Raw genomic sequence first — 17,149 nt, 5'->3', positions numbered from 1 at the left:
CATGAGTATTCATTTCTCTTGAGATGATATCTAGTCCATGAATATTTAAATATGCTGTATAATATATTAATTCTATATATTAATTTTATGTAATTAATTAATTATATTTAAATACATTTATACATTTAATTAATTTTATGTGTTCTATAATATATCTGATTCATTGATATTTTTATGAGAAAGCTAAAGGTTATTTTCCAGTTTAAACTTTATCTTTCTAATCCACCATGAAGAGCAAATAATAGTTAATTTGGGAAAACATGATTAGAGAAGTTGATAGGACCTTTACTTAAAAGGTAAAGGAATTTGCAATGCCTGTCAAAATAACACCAGCGTTCTTCACAGAGCTAGAACAAACAATCCTAATTTTGTATGGAACCCGAAAAGACCCTGAATAGCCAAAGCAATCTTGAAAAAGAAAACCAAAGCTGGAGGCATCAAAATCCTGGACTTCAAGATTACAAAGCTGTAATCATCAAGACAGTATGCTACTGGCACAAAAACAGACACTCAGATAAATGGAACAGAATAAAGAACCCAGAAATGGACCTATGAATGCATGGCCAACTAGTCTTTGACAAAGCTGGAAAAAATATTCAATGGAATAAAGACAGTCCCTTCAGCAAATGGTGCTGGGAAAACTAGACAGCAACATACAGAAAAATGAACCTGGACCATTTTCTTGCACCATACACAAAAATAAACTCAAAATGGATGAAAGACCTAAACATAAGACAGGAAATCATCAAAATCCTAGAGGAGAAAGCAGGCAAAAACCTCTTTGACTTCAGCCACAGTAACTTCTTACTCAGCACATCTCTGGAGGCAAGGGAAACAAAAGCAAAAATGAACTATTGGGACCTCATCAAAATAAAAAGCTTCTGCACAGTGGCACAGTGAAGGAAACAATCAGTAAAACTAAAAGGCAATGGATGGAATGGGAGAAGATATTTGCAAATGACATATCAGATAAAGGGTTAATATCCAAAATCTACAAAGAACTTATCAAACTCAACAGCCAAAAAACAAATAAGCCAGCAAAGAAATGGGCAGAGGACATGAATAGACACTTCTCCAAAGAAGACATCCAGGTGGCCAACTGACACATGAAAAAATACTCAATATCACTCATCATCAGGAAAATACAAGTCAAAACCACAATGAGATACTACCTCACACCTGTCAGAATGGCTAACATTAACAACTCGGGCAACAACAGATGTTGGCAAGGATTCAGAGAAGTTAAGTCACTTGTCTAAGGTCTCTTTTGCACTGCTGGTGGGAATGCAGACTGGTGCAGCCACTCTGGAAAAACAGTATGGAGTTTCCTCAAAAAATTAAAAATAAAACTACCCTACAACCCAGCAATTGCACTACTAAGTATTTATCCAAGAGATACAAGTGTGCTGTTTTGAAGGGGCACATGCACCCCAATGTTTATAGCAGTGCTATCGACAATAGCCAAAGTATGGAAAGAGCTCAAATGTTCACTGACAGACGAATGGATAAAGAAGACGTGGTATATGTATACAGTGCAGTATTACTTGGCAATCAAAAAGAATGAAATCTTGCCATCTGCAACTACGTAGATGGAACAAGAGGGTATTATGCTAAGTGAAATTAGTCAGAGAAAGACAAATGTCATATGACTTCACTCATATGAGGACTTTAAGATACAAAACAGATGAACATAAGGGAAGAGAAGCAAAAATAATGTAAAAACAGGGAGGGGGAAAAAACATAAGACTCTTTTTTTTTTTTTTTTTTTTTTTTACTATTTTATTTTATTTATTTATTTATTTTATTTTTTTTTACAAATAGTTTATTGTCAAATTAGTTTCTACATAATACTCAGCGCTCATCCCCAAAGTGCCCTCCTCCAAAAACATAAGACTCTTAAATATAGAGAACAAACTGAGGGTTGCTGGAGGGGTTGTGGGAGGTGAGGAAGGCTAAATGGGGAAGGGGCATTAAGGAATCTACTCCTGAAATCATTGTTGCACTGTATGCTAACTAACTTGGATGCAAATTAATTAATTAATTAAAATTAAATAAACTAAATTTAAAAAATAAAATAAATACTTTTAGAAATTAAAAAAGGGTAAAGGAATTTGATTTATTTGTTTGTTTTTGAGAGAGAGAGAGAGCACTTGTGTGCACTATCTGGGAAGAGAGAGAGAAAATCTTCAACAAGCTCCATGGGCAGCATGTAGCACATGATCCCAAACCCTGGGATCATGACTTGAGCCCAAATTAAGAGTCAGATGTTCAACCAACTGAGCCAGCTAGGGCCCCAATAAAGGAATTTAAGAGCTTAGATGTTGAAATGTAACTACATTGTTTAAAATCCTGATTTTACCATTCACAAGATGTATGACTTTAGGCAAGGCACTTAACTTCTCTGAGCTTCAGTTTTCTTATCTGCAAAGCAGAGGAAAATATAATAATGACTATCTTATCAGATGATTGTGATGATTAAATCAGATACCTCGGACCTTAATGCTAGGCACTTTGTAAATATGTATTAATTGTTAGTAATTATTAATAATAATTTATATGCTGCTGCATTATTACATTTAACTTTTTTTTTTTTTGAGACAGAGAGGGAGAGAGAGTGCACCACATGCTTGTGTGTGTGCATGTGCACAGGTATGTGTGCAAGCAACGGAGGGAGAGAAAATCCCAAGCAGGCCCTGTGCTGTGGAGCCAGACACAGGGCTCCAACCCACCAACCAATAAGTCATGACCTGAACTGAAACCAAGAGTGGGACACTTAGCCAACTGAGCCACTCAGGCAATCCTGCATTGTTACATTTTTATAAAGAAAATGCATTGCTTTTGAAATTATTTATTTATTTATTTTAAACTTTTTTAAATGTTTATTTTTGAGAGAGAGAGAGTCAAATGGGGAGGGGCAGAGAGAAAGGGAGACACAATCCAAAGCAGCCTCTAGGCTCTGAGCTGTCAGCACAGAGCCCGACCCGGGCTCAAACTCATGAACTGTGAGATCATGACCTGATGACCTGATCAACACCACATTTTTGAAATTTTAAAAACAATTTTTATTTTTATTTTTTTAATGTTTTTATTGATTTCTGAGAGAGAGAGAGAGAGAGAGAGAGACAGCACGAGCAGGGGAGTTTCAGAGATAGAGAGATGCAGAATCTGAAGCAGGCTCCAGGATCTGAGCTAGCTGTCAGCACAGAGCCCAAAGCGGAGCTCAAACCCACTAACCATAAGATCATGACCTGAGCCAAAGTCAGATGCTTAACCGACTGAGCCACCCAGGCGCCCCTAACAACAATTTTTAAATGTATGAAGTCAACCTTAATTTTGAGTGTTTACTAATATAAATGCATTCTTAAATTATCAAATCATGCTTTGAGCTAGAAAATAGAAATTCTGCCCTCTTTTCTTGGTGTTTCAGAGGAAATGGAGACTGCTGACTTACAGTCTGAATTGTGCTTTAGTTATTCTTTTCCATTTTATAAATCAAAGGACACTTTCCTGGACACAAACATTCATGAAGTTGTGGTACCATTTTAACCAAAATTGATCCTAAAGCAACTACTAATAATACTAAATTTCCTAATCTATAAGGAGTTCTTTTTAATATTCCATTGGTCATTTGGATCCTTGAAGCAAAGCAATTCCAACTGAATTTCATGTTGACCCCTAAGGCTTTTTGTTTTAGAGCAAAAGAACTCTGTTAATAATCTAGCATCTTCTCCAAGATCCTGTCTCATCTCCCTTTGGCTGATTGGAGCATTCCATTTTAATTCATTGCCTGTGGAATTAGTAATTAAATGATTTCTCTTGTGGCTCCAATCTTAAATAATGATATCCCTTTAATAAGCTTTGTTCTATTTATAGAGCTTAAAGAGAAATTTGACTTTTAAGAGAAAACAGCAGTAATACTAGCTATAAATAACTATTAAAATGTATTCTAGAAGCCATTTTCTGGCCTGTTTTCTATTGTTGTATTCATGTTTCTGGTCAGAAGAACTGGAATGCAGAATGAAGAGCTTGTGAGGTTCTCACCCTGGCTCCCCTGACCCATGCTTGGATTCAAACAATTGGCCACTCACTAGAATCTGCAAATGGATACCAGAGTCATTTTTTTCAGACCTCAGGAGTCCTATGGCCTTTTACCAACCAAGATGTAAGTACCTACAATGTAACAAGTACTTTTCTCAAGGCTATCTTTCTCTGTGTGTGTGTGTGTGTGTGTGTGTGTGTATGTAACAACTTTATTGAAGTATAGTTTATATACTACAAAATTTACCCATTTAAAGTGTAAAACTCACTGGTTTATTTATGGTTTTTTTATTTTTTATTTTTGGAGAGAGGGTGAGAGCATGTGTACAAGCTGGGGAGGGTTTTGTGAGAGGGAGAAGAAGGGAGAGAATCTTAAGCAGGCTCCACACCCACTGCAGAGCCCAGTGTGGGGCTTGATCTCATGACCCTGAGATCATGACCTGAGCCAAAATCAAGAGTCAGATGCCTAACCATCTGATCCATCCAGTGCCCCTCAGTGATTTTTAATATATTCACAGAGTTGTGCAATTATCACCAAAATGAATTTTAGAACATTTTCATCACCCCAAATAGAAACCCCATACTCAGTAACAACACTCCCCTTTCCACATAATGACAACAAAGCTTACCAAAAAAGGTATTAAAATTCATCTTACTAAAGCAAGAAGGATAGATTAGAAGGAAAGCTCAAACTGTGCATAGTGTTCTAATTTTTAAATTCTATAATTGTGTTTTGTCCTATCTCAAATTGTACAAAGAATATTTGTAAGGACTCTTTTTTTTAATTTGGAAATTTATATTTTATAAAACAAAGGATTAAAATTGAGAAGATATAGAATTTTCCAGCATCTAATATTGTTAAAATTGGGCCACCTAGGTGGCTCAGTCGGTTAGGCATCCACTTCAGCTCAGGTCATGATCTCAGGGTTCTTGAGTTCAAGTTCCACATTGGGCTCTGTGCTTGACAGCTCTGAACCTGGAGCCTGCTTCAGATTCTGGGTCTTCCTCTCTCTCTACCCCTCCCCCTCCCCTGCTCATGCTCTGTCTCTATGTCTGTCTCAAAAATAAACATTAAAATTGTTACAATAATTTAAAGAATCACGGAAACAAAACAAACAAACAAACAAACAAACAAACATTCCCCTATTCACTCCAGCCCTAGGCAACAACTAATCTACTTTCTGTCTCCATGAATTTGCCTATTCTGGAAATTTCATATAATATGTGGCCTTTTGTGTCAGACTTTTCATTTATGACAATGTTTTCAAAGTTTATGTTGCAGTGTGTATCAGTACTTCCTTTCTTTTTATGGCTGAATAATAATCCATTGTACAGATGTGCCATGTTTTCTTTATTCATTAATCAATGGACATTTGGGATGTTTCTACTTCTTGGCTATTTTGAATAGTGTTGCTATGCACATTCGCATGCAAGTTTTAGTATAAACATATGTTTTCACTTCTCTTGGGTATATGCCTAAGAGTAGAATTACTGGTTCATATATTTAACCTTTTGAGAAACTGCCAGATTGTTTTACATCAAGGTTCTCTTAAGATCTACTTGGTCTTGGGTTAATTGTTGTCCTATTTGGGTATGGCCTTGAAAACAGGTTCTTGCTGTTCAGGTTAAAAAAAAAAAAAAAAAAAAAAAAACTTCTGTCAAAGATTCTCAGTATATTATGATCTAAGCTTTGCAGTCTAAAAAAGTATGTGCTTTTCAATATTTTTGAAAATATGATGATTACCATTCTTCTATCTAGAAAAAAAATGATCCTGTTTATCAAGTTCCCAGAACCATATAGATTCTTATGGAGCATTTGCCTCTTTTCACCCTAGAAGGCTGAGTAGGCTTTAGGGGCAGGTGGAGAAAGGCATAGAGATATAAATTAAGGAGCATTACAAAAGAAAATATATCTTCATTATTGCAAGGAAATTCTTCATTTCACTTGCAACAGCATCCCTTTTTACAGAAGTCAGAAATTCATATGGGCTAATAAATTTTTATTGTAGTCACTTACACATTACCACAAATTACTTTAATAATCACACTTTCCTCTTAACCCCTGGTTAAGTACAGACTAAGGTGTTCTGGTAGTGAGGAGGTACTTTACAAATGATAAAAAACAAGTAATTTTAGAGCCTAAAAAGGGAAACTGGGACACACTACATACATTGCATTTAGTAGGTTATTTACTGCTCATAAAAATACCATGAAATAAGCACTATCATTTTTCTTTAGATTTTTTTTTTAATGTTTATTTTTGAAAGGTGGGGGGAAGGGCAGAGAGAGAGACACACACACACACACAGAGTCCCAAGCAGGCTCCAGGCTCCTAGCTGTCAGCACAGAGCCGGACACGGGGCTTGAACTCATGGACCAAGGGATCATGACCTGAGCCAAAGTCAGACGTTTAACTGATCCACCCAGATGCCCCCATTGTTACTTTAAAAGAAAGGAAAAAGGCTTAAAAAAAAAAGTTAACTTACTGAAAATCACACAGATTATATGTGGAGAGCCAGAACTCTAACTCGTATCTATCCGATTCCAAAAAACCAGAGCATCTACTCTCTGTCCTGAAGAGAGAACAAACACTTGCAGGACTCTGGGGCTGGGAAGCAGGGAATGTGGAGAACAGAAGTGGGCTGAAACCAAACTTTGCCTTCTCTACAATTTTTGTTTTCACATCCCTGGTTGCCACAACCACCTGCTGGCGACACCTCCGACCTCCAAAGTTCAGCTGTGCAAAAATGCTAATGAGTCCTTAAATGCTTCCTGGCTTAGTGGACCCACTGTATCTGACTAAGTTAGGATGGTAGCAACTGCTGCTGCCTGAGCCACACACTCCAGCAAAACTTCCTTATTTGGGAAAGTCCTTTCCATCCTATCTGGGCAGAAAGAATACAATCTCACATTTAAGAAAAACAAAATGCTTTGAGCTACATCAGAAGGGGCACTTAAAAACACTAAAACACAGAGAAATGACAAAAAGATCAAGTATATTTCTAAATACTTTGCTCAAGTGGAAGGTGGGGGATTGGGGGGGTGGGGAATGCTTCATCAAATCGTTAAAAGAACATTTACGAAACTCTTTTTCTTTAACCCCAGAAGCTGTTCTAGTTAGCAATAAGCTTTGTATCTCAGTTATATGAAATTTACCTCATTTTTTACTGGAATGAAGAAAAAAAATGCATTTTGAAACTATGTTGTTGAAGCCAGGAGGGACCTGAGTGGCGGGAGACTTTAGTTTCTCAGATAGGATTTAACATTGCTTCTCGTCGCCTGCACAGAGCTTATATTTGAAAAGGCAGGACCAAGTGGATATTTTCAGAATGAGCCAATGAGATCGGCCTGAGTGTTAGCTTTGTTGTTGCTGGAGCAACTTGGTAGAAAGATGAAAAGAGGAGACAAAAGTCTCAACTCTGCCACTGGGTGAACTTGGGCAAATTACTTAACCTCTCTGGGTGAGCCTCAACTTGCTCTTCTTTGAAGAGAAGTTGAACTAAATGACCTCCAATAGCCTTTTCAGAATTGACTTTTTATTTTGTGATTTCCATGATTGTGGAAAGGGCTTGTCTAGGCTAAAGTGTGTCATAGAAACCATGGGTTTCCAATGACCTCTAGACACACCCCTCGTTTCCTAACTTCCTTCCTGGTACCTTCACCCCCTCAGCCCCTCTGGAGCCCTCAGCCTTGGTGTTGCTTCTGGGCTTCCTGGAGGGAACCCCCCTCCCCAGAAGACTCATTCATATGCAAAGCACAATAAGGTGACCATCATTCCCAGTGCTTGTCAAATTTTATCTGTCCTATGTTCCATTCCCCTAGAGTCTGCTCTTAACCACCTGGCTCTGAGTGATGACGGATTAAATCAAATAAAATAATCCTCACTGAGATTTCCAAACATGTAACCCTCCTCACAAAATACCTTAAAAATAATCCAAATATACGTCCCTCTCCCAAAGTTCCTAACATCTTTATTTATTTATTTATTTATTTATTTATTTATTTATTTATTTTTGAGAGAGAAAGGGAGAGAGAGAGTGCACATGCACACATAAGCGCACAAGCAGGGGAGGGGCAGAGAGAGAGAGAGAGGAAATCCCAAGCAGGCTCTGCACTGTTGTCGCAAAGTCCAAAGAGGACCTAATCCCACGACCATGAGACCATGGCCTGAGCCAAAATCAAGAGTCAGATGCTCACCCGACTGAGGCACCCAAAAGTTCCTAATATCTGCATTATTTCTTTATGTGGAAGGAGACTATTGATGGAGGGGTCTTCCTATGCCCCTCAAATTACATTAAGATTGGATTGCCTTCCCTGATCAGTGACACTAGGGGAAGTTGTCCTATCTTGGCAGGAAGATTGTAAACTCAAGACAGAGATTTTGTTTCTTTCTGCATTAATCTGCAGCTAATGCCAGTGAACATTATCCTTGTTTAATTACATTCACTAACCAACTGACATAACTTCCCCTGGGAAGAAGCTTATCCGACTCTGACTCATGCTTTTACAGCATGTTGGATTTGAGGAAATGGATAATATACGCCCCGCTGGCTTTGGAATTTTAAACAGAAACCCACATGCCGCCAAGTCTCCAGCTTACTCCCAAATATGGGAGAATGTGTGCCCCAGCCACGGTTGCAGGAGGCATGCTCAGTGTGACAAAAGGCAAAACCCACAGTGTGTGCTGAATGCCAGGCCAGGCGTGAAGAGCCAGAGCAAGTATTCACTTAAAGGAAAAGGAACAACCCCAGAAAAGGAGGGAGGATGCCTCCTCTGAAGACTGTGTCCCTTTTCTGGAGTTATTTTGATGAGGTCATAGCAGTGAATGTCTTATTAAAAGTAAAATAGGGGCTCCTGGGTGGCTCAGTCAGTTATGCGTCCAACTCTTGGTTTCAGCTCAGGTCATGATCTCACAGTTTGTGAGACTGAGCCCCGCGCTGACCTTGTGGAGCAAGCTTGTGATTGTCTCTCTCCTCTCTCTGCCCTCCCCTCACTCCTAATTGTGCACTCACCTATACTAGCACACTTCCTCTCTCTCTCTCTCTCTCAAAATAAATAAATAAACACTTAGTAAAAAGTAAAATGACTTGCCAGCACCAGAGACTAAAGAGGTATGATTTCAAAGGGCTAAACTTTAGAGGTTTTTTTAAAGCAGTACTCACAGACACAGCATGTCAGAACAAGAAATGAAATGATAGAACCTTGTGCTGAGCTGATCAGGTCACTCTGTACCCAGATCACGGCAAGAAACTCTCTGGTAGCCAGTGTGCCCCAGGATTCTCTAGTATCAGAGATGTTTCCAGAGTAGAGCTAATTGGGGCAATTGCTCTTTTGTCTGAGCTTAGGGTGCAGGGAGCAGTAACCCAGGGCAGAAAGATATAGATCCTCAGCTGGAAGCCAAAAAAGAAAGGCTCATAGTCCAATTCAACCCCTACCCCCACTCCATGGCTGAGCCACTCCCTCATTTTGTCCACATCTCCTAAGTCTCCACATGCCTTCTTACAAACTCTCTTTCTTTTCAGGACTGTCCTTGTTCTTTTTTTTTTTTTTAATGTTGGATGAAAAATATAAAATATATGGAAATATAGCAATAACATCTCCCATTTATGGAGTGTTTTCTTTGTATAAGACACCATATGAAAACACTTAATGTGCATCATTTTATTCAGGTAGGTTTATTATCATCCCCCAATTATATATAATAAAATTAAAGTTCATACAGGTGATGTAACTTGCTCAAAGTCACATAGCCAGTCCACAGCAAAGCTGAGATTTGAACCCAAGTGCTTGCTCTCCTAAGGCTTAAGTATTGCACAGGCTTCCTTAAAAGTACAAGGAAGATGGAAATATCAACCCTTGTCCACCACTCAAAGGTAACCACTGTATTATCTTTCCAGACCTCCCTTTACATGCATGTGTGTGGTGTTTATTTTAATCTGATTTTAGTATAATAAAATCTGAGTTGTTTGGGCTTCCAGGAAGAGGGAGAATGAGTTATCCACTGTAATTTATCCAGATTTCTCTTCCCCTTAAAAATCTCTAGCTCAAAGAACCTGCACTTGGATAAGTTCTGAGCCCTCTGCTGGCCTCTAAGAGGCATGGGTATCTTTCTGGGAGTGTCATGCCAAGCACATAGTAGGCACTCAATTGTTTCTCTCCAGTGGTATTAGGGACAGGATTTTCTGTTATACTTGGCCTCTACTCCAGTGTATGTATTTAAGAGCTGTGAGTTTCAGGGCACCTGGGTGGCTCAGTTGGTTAAGCATCCAGCTCTTGATTTCAGCTCAGGTAGTTTGTGAGATTGAGCCCCACTTTGGGCTCTGCGACGACAGCACAGAGCCTGCTTGGGATTCTCTTGATCTTTCTCATGGCTGCTGATGAAGAAAAGAGCTTCAGGGGTAGAGATAGTCACTGGTGAAGTGAAATGTGTGTGTTGGGGTCGTGAGGGGAACAGAGTGGGATCTGGATTCAATGGCACTTTGGAGTTCATAGGAGCTCTTGTCATCAGATCTAGCCAGACTTCAGGGGGCTGGAGAATCCCCCACAGCCAATGAAGAGTTACTCACTTCAAGGAGCAGTGAATTACCCTGCTTGGTCATGAGACCTCAGCTGAGCAAGCAGAACAAACTGAGGCAGGCATCACCGAAACTAATCAGGGACTCAGGAAACCTGTCTTTCTTTCTTACTTCTCACTAACTAGCACCTCCCCTGCCACACATACCAGCACACATATTCTCTTAAAATACTCCAAACCATAAAATGGTAAATTTTATGTTACACATATTTTACTATGATTAAAAAGAAGATACCAACCTAGGTTAAATATTATATTCTCCGTCCTTATTCCTATATCTATGTATTCCTCAGCACTGTGATCCAAGCACTGAATCCACATTATTGCATTTGAATCTCCTCAATTTGTGATGTAATTTGTGAGTTTCCTAAACCAGAGATTATTAATTTTTTCTTTTTCTTTTTGCTAACTTTTTGTGGAAGTATACATATGCATACACATATACATATAAAGTGCACAAATCATAAATATACAGCTCTATAAATTTTCAAACGGGAAACACCTTCGTATAACCAAAACCTAAATGAAGAAACAAAATGTCACTAACACACCAGAAGCCCTCTCTTGACCTCTTCCAGTCACTAGTTTCTCAAGGGTAATTCCTATTCATAAATTAAAACCATAGATTAATCTTTCCTGTTTTTGAACTTGACATAAACAGAATTATAAATATGTATTCTTTCTTGTCTGGCTTCTTCTACTTAACATTATATATATGATATTCACTCTTATTATTGTATGGAGTTATAGACTATTTATTCCCATTGTTATCTAATACTCCATTACATGAATTCACCATGATTTATTTATCCATTCTATTGTTGATGGACATTTGAATTGTTTCTGGTGTTTAGCTATTACAAATAGTATGACTATGAGCATTCTTGTGTATGTCTTTTAGTGAACCTATGTTTTTCTAGAAATGCAATTGCTTATCATAGGGTATGCATATGTTCGACTCTGATAAATATTATCAGACATTTTCCCAAGGTGATTGTAATGAATTTACACTCCCGCTAGCAATGTATGAGAGTTCTGGTTGCTCCATGTCCTCACAAACACTTGATGTTGTCCGTCATTTTTATTTTAGCCACTCTGGTGTGATGTGTACAGATATCCTATTATGCTCTTAATTTGCATTTTCCTGTTGATTAGTGATGAAGTATTTTTCATATATTTATTAGCCATTTGGATATTCTAGGAACTTTTTAAGATTTTGTTTTCCTGGTTATTGAAGTAATACATGCTAATTGAAGGAGGTATGGCAAGAACAGAAAGGAATTGTGGTGGCTTTGTACATGTCAATTTAGCTAAATTGGAACTATGTTTTTCAGAAGTCTTTTTCTTTGTCTGATTCTAGGCTAGAGTTGGCCAAAAGAAAATTTGCATAAAGGGCACCTGGGTGGCTCAGTCCGTAAAGAGACTGACTCTTGGTTTGGGCTCAGATCATGATCTCACATTTTCATGAGTTTGAGCTCCACATCAGGCTCCATGCTGACAGTAAGGAGCCTGCTTGGGATTCTCTGTCTCCCTCTTTCTCTGCCCCTCTCCCACTCCCACTGCCTCTCTCTCTCTCTCAAAATAAATAAACTTAAAAAAAAAAGAAAGAATATTAAGACATGAAGAAGTGAAGCATCCATGTTTATGCTCAGAAGGTTTGCAGAGAGGCAGGCACCCTTGCAACTCGCACACATTGTTTCAAATCTGCCATTCACCTTGTTGGCATGGGAAAGCAGCTGGACTCAGAGCTCCCACCAGATCTTGTCCTTCAACTTGATCAGCTCCCCAGCCAAATGTCAGCTCCATGTTTAGCTCCATGTCAAAAGACCCAGCTCCTTTTGCACGTCACCGACATTGCTGAAGTTGGAGGTTGTGGAGGCAGTGTGAGACTGATGCAAGTTCCACTTCACCCTTGTGGGTGCCACATTTTTCTTGCAAGTTCCAGTTTTCCCTCATTCTCCCATACTTCATGTCTCTTCATTCTTCCTGACTACTATGCTCCTGGGGCCTGAACTTCAGGCCCAGCACCAGAAACATAAGCAGCAACTGCACACAAGCAGCTCTCATAATTGCATAACCTCAAATCCCTTATAATAAACCACTGACTCTATGTCATTCTTAGTAGTTCTGCATCTCTAATGAAACTCTGATAGAGCATTAAGAAGAAACCGACTTCACCTGTAATCCCACACCCTGACTGGACCACTGTCAACATCTCAGTGTGTATTTCTCCTGCCTGGAGTATTTTCATTGAAGAGAATGAGCTCTGGAGAGGTTAAGGACCGCTCAGAGCTTGACTGGCAGGTGGCAGAGCCCAGCCGTCAGAAATCTGGTTTCATCCCCACCAATGTGGTGTTGCTTTCACTGTGTCTCAGAATCCCTGTGTGACCCTCTACTCCTCCAGCCTTCCGGGGGCCCTCTAGCTCTGAGCATGAGCTCTGGGCCTGTGAAAACAGCTTTTGAACACATTTTCCTGGGCTGTGCGGCCACCTGCTTTTACAGCTTCCCCATTCTGTTCTTATCAAATTACAGGAGTTCCACCTTTCTGTTCCTCTTCAGAAAAAAAAGTCTTTTAAAAGGAGAGTCATGCTGTGTCATCTACATCTGGAGAACTGACTAAGAAGTGATGGCCACCAGGGGGCCGAAGAGAGTCCTGAGGCTTGCCCTGCCCAGCCAAACACTGCTCCCCTGAAGTCATTTAGAGATGGAGTCCTTTGATTTAAGCATTAGCGTCTTGAGAGTTCTTCTTTTAAATATAAGTACTCTTGAAAGAGCAACACATGACATAATTCTTCAGAATGAATGATTTCCCAGGTGTAGTAAGTGACAAAAGCTTTGGTAAGAGAGCAGGCTGGACAGAAGACCGCCTACTATATAGGCTGCCTACTATATAACTTGGTCAAAAGCCTCCTGGACTCTGAGTTTTACAAAACCAAGAGTCAACAACCCTTTTCTGCTCAGACCTGAGACGTGGTCTTGGGCTCTGCTCCTCACCTAGAGGGTGGACCCACTAGGACAGATTTACTTTCCTGAGAAGAACAGAACCGGAGAGAAGCATCCAGAGATGGAGAGCAATTTAGAAACTAATGATGATTGGGGCACCTGGCTGGCTCAGTCAGTAGAGCACATGACTCTATCAGTCTCACAGTCATGAGTTCAAGCCACAAGTCCAAGTAGGGCATGGAGCCTACTTAACATACATTTAAAAAAAAAAAAAACGTAAAATATATAAAAAATTAAAAATTCTGCTCTAGAAACTAGTGATGATGAGAAGCTGGTGACACATACTCTCCCAGCATGTCAGTTCTGCCTGGCTGGCTTCTTGAAGAAGAACAAAAAGTGGATGCTGTAGTTAAGGTTTCTGGCTTTGTTTATTCCCCCCTTCCAATAGCTATAGATACTGTTGCCCTCGTTCCTGGTTTGCTCCTATCACTGCCCCCCAACTAGAGGGGATAGTTTCCCTACAGGTTGGCTGCTGAGCTGGGAGCCACAGGCTGGCAGGGAGGCCACAGCCCAAAGCACAGGAGTGCTCAAGGGTAACATTATCCTGCCAGAGCTAAAACAAGGAACTGAGTGTTTAGAATAACTTCAAGAAAGTCGTGGGTGTTTCCTCTGTCAGAGAAACAAGAAACCACAGTGAGATAATGGATAGCTATATTCAGGTCACAGATTATCAGCTGCCATTCCTACTTCCTGTTCAGAATTGGATGAAGCTTCTTTCTAGTCATGGGAGCCTCATGGATTCTGTAAGCGTGACAGCATTTAGCGGCGTGGGACTTGGAAGCACTGCTAACCGGAAATGGAACTGGGTTTTTTTGGGGGGGAGGGGGAGGTTTCAGGGCCCTGTTCCTGGTAGGTGGTGAGTGAGGGACCATCTGTGAGAATAATTTTTGCCAGACTCTTGATGTTTTTCAGGGTTTTAGACTAAGAGATTTTTGTGCACTATCTTATTAGACTCTTAAAACAAGTGCTATGCAAAAGACAAGTGTTAGTGAGGATGTGGAGAAACTGGAACCCTTGGACCCTGCTGGTGGGAATGCAAAAAGTGTCCATCAACTGATGAGTGGATAAAGAAGACATGGTATATATATAATATATATAATGGGATATCACTCAGCCATAAAAAAGAAAAATCTTGCCATTTGCAATGACATGAATGAAGCTAGAGAGAATTATGCTAAGCAAAATAAATCAGCCAGAGAAAGACAAATACCACATGATTTCACTCATATGTAGAATTTAAGAACAAAACAAGCAAATAAAGGGGGAAGAGAGAGAGAGAGAGAGAGACAAAAACCACGAAACAGACTCAAAACTATAGAGAGAGCAACTGATGGTTACCAGACAGGAAGGCATGGGTGGATGGGTCAAATAGTGATAGAGATTAAGGAGTACACTTGTGACCACACCAAGTAATGTATGGAAGTGTTGAATCACTATATGTACACCTGAAACTAGCATTACACCGTATGTTAACTAACTGGAATTTATTTTTTTAAGTTTATTTATTTTTTGAGAGACAGAATGTGAGTGGGGGGAAGGGCAGAGAGAGAGGGAGACATAGAATCCAAAGCAGGCTCTAGGCTCTGAGCTGTCAGCACCGACCCTGATGTAGAGCTCAAACTCAAAAACTGTGAGATCATGACCTGAGCCTAAGTCAGATGCTTAACCCACTGAGCCACCCAGGCGACCCTGGAATTTATATAAAAACTTTTTAAAAACTGAAAATAAAACTATTGTGTCATCCAGCAATCCCACTTCTGGGTATTGATCCAAAAGAATTGAAATCAGGATCACGAATCAATATTAGCACTTCTATGTCTCCTGCAACATATTTCACAATAGTCAAGATGTAAAAACAAACTAAATGTCCATTGAAGGATGAATGGATAAAGAAAATGTATATATACATACAATGAAATATTATTCAGCCTTTAAAAAAACCTTAAAAAATATATGACAGCATGATTGAGGCTTGAGGACATTATGTTAAGTGAAAGAAGCCATTCACAGGACAAATACTGCATGATTGTATATGTATATAAGGTATCAAAAATAGTCAAACTTGTAGAAGCAGAAAACAGAATAGTGGTTGCCAGGGGAAGTCTGGGAAGTTGCTAATCAATAGGTTTAATCAATAGGTTTAAAGCTTCAGTCATGCAAAAGGAATAAGTTCTAGAAATCTCCTATACAACATTGTACCTATAATTCACAATATTGTGTTGTACACAAAAATCTGTTAAGTATGGGGCACTTGGGTGGTTCGGTCGGTTAAGCCATTATTAAATCAGGTCATGAATGCACCGTTTGTGAGTTGGAGCCCTGAGTCGGGCTCTGGGCAGACAGCTCAGAGCCTGGAGCCTGCTTCGGATTCTGTCTCTCTCTCTCTCTCTCTCTCCCTCTCTGCCCCTCCCCTGCTCACACTTTATCTCTTTCTCCTACAAAAATAAATAAACATTAAAAAATTTTTTAATCTGTTAAGAATAGATATTATGTTAACTATTCTTACTACAGTAAAATGAAAATACAAATTTAATTTAAAAAACACACTTAGAGGGGCACCTGGGTGGCTCAGTCAGTTAAGCAGCCGACTTCAGCTCAAGTGATGATCTCGTGGTCCATGAGTTCAAGCCACATGTCAGGGTCTGTGCTGACTGCTCAGAGCCTGGAGCCTGCTTTAGATTCTGTGTTTCCCTCTCTACCTGCCCCTCTCCCACTTATGTTCTGTCTGTCTGTCTCTCAAAAATAAACATTTAAAAAAGTTTTTAATAAAAAAATAAAAACCACCCTTTGAGAACAGTATTATTATTATCCCCATTTTATAGGTGAGGTAAAGGGATCATAAATGTTAAAATTCCAGGAGTCACAGTGGTAGAACTGGGAATTAGAATAAGACTTGCTTCTCTCTCCCTCTAACTTCCAAGGTAACCAATATTCTGACTTCTATCCTCATAGATTCATTTTGCCTATTCTTGAACTTCATGTGAATGAAATCATACTCTTACATCTGGCTTCTTTTGCTCAGTAGAGTGTGTTTGGATTTGTCCACACTGTTATATGTATCAGCAGTTTTTTCCTTTTTATTGCTGAACAGTATTTGATTTTATGAATATACCACCCAATTTACTTTTATCTATCCTCTTGTTGATGAATATTTAGGTTGTTTCCAGTTTTAGGCCCTTTCGAATAACACTGCCATGAACATTTTTCCTAGGTAGTAATAAGTTTAACTTTATTAAATACTGCTAATATTTGATTCAGTATTAAACACCGCTGAACAGTTTAGTTGCTCCACATCCCTGCCAATACATGGAATTGTTGGTGTTTTCATTTTAGCCATTAAAATGAGTGTAAGAATCAGCTCTTTCCCATTCCAGAACCTATGCAGCATCATAAAGCTCCTGCAATGTCCATGGCTCTCAATCTTGGATGGGAACAAGTGGCTTAAGTACCACTTACATGCTGGCAGCAAAAATGGAAAGTGGCTTTCCAGGACAGCTACGTGCCAGGAGCTCTGCCTCCTCCATCATTTCTGAG

Source organism: Hyaena hyaena, unplaced genomic scaffold (assembly GCF_003009895.1).
Source record: "Hyaena hyaena isolate Hyena2069 unplaced genomic scaffold, ASM300989v1 scaffold_97, whole genome shotgun sequence".
Lineage (NCBI taxonomy): Eukaryota > Metazoa > Chordata > Mammalia > Carnivora > Hyaenidae > Hyaena > Hyaena hyaena.
This window is presented reverse-complemented; position numbering follows the sequence as displayed.